Raw genomic sequence first — 2966 nt, 5'->3', positions numbered from 1 at the left:
TCAAATTTTTCTTTAGATCTGGAACGTGCCTTACATCTACTAAAGTTCTTACTATACCATCAAACATTCTGATTTTAATAGTCCATATTCCAATGGTTTTGCAAACCACATCATTCCCCATTAGAACAGATCCGCCACTGTATAACCGGTATGAATCAAACCAATCCCTATTCGGGCACATGTGATAAGAGCATCCAGAGTCTAAAATCCATGAATCAGCGAACTGATTCTTACCTGATGATATAGAAAGAAGATCTCCATCATCACCGTCTGAGCTATCAGCCACACTTGCTTGATTAGAAGTTTTCTCGCGCTTCTTTAAGTCTTCCTTTCTCCTATAACAGTCTCTTTTCAGATGGCATTCCTTCTTGCAATAATAACAAGAGAGTTTTGTTTTACCCCCTCTTGATTTCGATTGACCCTTATTCCTGGATCCCCGCTGAATTGTTCTTCCCCGTTCCTGCTCCTTGACTTTTCCGATGAGACCCTCACCCTATGCCGTAGCACTGTTAACCCTCTTTCTCGTATCATTAGATAATAAGGCAGCAGTGACCTCATTTGTCTCAAGCGTCTCCTTTCCATACAAGAGTGTCGTCACCAGATGATCATAAGATGCTGGTAGCAACGATAGCAGTAATAGGGCTTTGTCTTCATCTTCCATTGAAACCTCCAGACTTGCAAGTTTACTCAGAATCTGATTGAACGTGTTGATGTGTTCTAACATATCTGAGCCTTCCTCCATCTATAGAGAGTATAACTGTTTTTTCAGTTTGTTCGTTAGGGAGTTGGTCATATAGATGCTCTCAAGTTTCGACCACACCTGCGGAGCCGATTTGAGATCCACCACATACTGCAGAACCTCATCAGATAGGTTCAATCAAATGGCGCTTACCGCCCTTTCCTCCATCTCCGCCCAATCTTCATCACTCGTTTCTGGTTTCTTCCCTTTCCCCAGCAACACTTTGGACAGGCCCTGCTAAATCAGAAGATCCATCATTCTTCGTCACCAGAGAGTGAAGTTGTTCTTTCCATTAAACCTCTTGATGTCGTACTTGACACTTGAACCCTTTCCTGCCATCGTGATAGCTTGTCGAACCAAGCTCCGATACCAATTGTCGAATATCTAAATTCGATCCTATCTACGATGCAAGAAAGTAATGGAAATTCGCACAACACAAGAATTTATGTGGTTCAGCAGGGGAGATGTTCCGCCTATCTATATCCACGGGGAGATGAGATCTGTTTCACTAATAACGTAGAAAAGTGTACAACCGCTCTTTCTCACTCCCTCCCTCTCTTTTTAGAAACCTGTTTCACCCTAAACATATATAGCGAAACCCTACATGGCACAAATTACAAAATTACCCACATAGCCTAAAATATTTAGCTTTTCCATATAACAGAATACAAGACATCAAACCTCAACAGTCCATGCATGGTTTACACACAACTTCATTAATCTTACTTTCCAACCCTCTATCTATGATTAAGTTACCGAGTAATTTTGTTTTTAAGTTGATTTTCGACATTCATTTGTTTTTTCTTTAAAGTCTTGTCTCCTACTAAAAAGTTTAACTTCTCTTATTTATTACCGGATTTTGTTTATTTTTCTTACCATCACTTTATCGTATGAAACTATTACCCATCTTTATTTGGTGACTTACCACTTTTATTTCCGATTATGTAATTCATGTTTGACACCTGAATTTTTGTTAGCATAGAATTGATGAGTGAATAGAAATAACAACCATTCGACCAAAAAAAATAAAAATAAAAATAAAAACCATAGAAAAAGTTTCGATCTCATTCAGCGGTTCTTAAAAGACCAAGCCGAGCCCATTCCATTCACCGGAGATGTATCTCTCTCGGCAGTCGATTCGCCGGAGCTATTGCCTCTTCCTTTCCGCTCCATCACCATCAATTCGATCGTCCACCATCTCCGATCAGTTACGGCCGCCGTCAAATCTCCCTCGCTGGCCACCACAGCCTCTGCCGTAACGGAGCGGAGCATCGACGCTCATCACCAGCAATCGAACTTCTCTCGTGTCTCTTTCTCTCTCTCGTCTGAACGCATTTGGAGATTTTCCTTTTAAGCTCGCGATTTCACGCTCCGCAGGAGAATTCACAACGACAACGACAACGACAACGACAACACACTCTCTGAAGCTTGGTGCGCGCGTGAGAGCCAGAGGAACCGAGCGAAGCAAGAACGCACGCACCGACCGAGCGAATCATACGATTGTTCTGTATTGCCTTTTGCCGAAAGCTACAAATTGTTATCTCAGTTGTCTATTATTTGCTCTCAGATTCGCCGATTCCTCTCTAGCAATTTTTAGCTGGGTTTCTCATGTTATATTCCCTCGCCAGTTGATAGGAATTCCCGTTTGGATAACTCCTCATCGTTCATGCTCACCACCTGTTCAACGTTTTGCCTCAGAGATGACGATGATGAATTAATCGATCAATTTGAGATTGCGTAGGAGTGATTTGTATGTTATTGTTCAATGTACTGATCATATATTGCGAATTGATGCTTCATCTGATGGCGAAGAGTACTCAATCCCTTGGTGTTTCCGTCTACTTTGTTCTCTGTGAATTAAATACTACTTTGGGAGCGTGGCTGAATTGTCCTCTAAACTGAGAGCCTCTGGATTTATTTTCGAGCTTGAGGTGTTCAAAGCACATGTATCATAATCGTCAAGGTGTTAATGTAGAGAAATCCTCTGTAACCGTACATTGTTCATCTGTTGGAGTTGTAGTTTTTCTTTCGCATACTAACTGCTGCTCTGTTTTGGGCTCGGTTGAGACTCCACTTCACATGCGATGGACACGTTGGAGTATCGTTTATGTCATGCTTGTGATGTTCGTGCAAGTACATGGTGGTTTATCTCGGTTGTCGCCATTTATTTGCACAATATTCATCTCAGGATGTGCTCTTTGTTGGATTTGTACACCCACCGCATCGT

General features: G+C 41.7%; 1 long non-coding RNA gene across 1 annotated transcript; it reads left to right on the top strand.

Annotated features, from left to right (window-relative positions):
- The first annotated feature begins 1810 nt into the window (after positions 1-1810).
- LOC115662318 (uncharacterized) lies at positions 1811-2774 on the top strand. Its single transcript, XR_004003228.2, has 2 exons — positions 1811-1994; positions 2117-2774. It is a non-coding gene; the product is annotated as an uncharacterized LOC115662318 (long non-coding RNA).
- The last annotated feature ends 192 nt before the right edge of the window (positions 2775-2966 follow it).

Source organism: Syzygium oleosum, unplaced genomic scaffold (genome assembly GCF_021117445.2).
Source record: "Syzygium oleosum isolate NSW1041296 unplaced genomic scaffold, Sole_v2.1 Sole_v2.20, whole genome shotgun sequence".
NCBI lineage: Eukaryota > Viridiplantae > Streptophyta > Magnoliopsida > Myrtales > Myrtaceae > Syzygium > Syzygium oleosum.
This window is presented reverse-complemented; position numbering and strand designations above follow the sequence as displayed.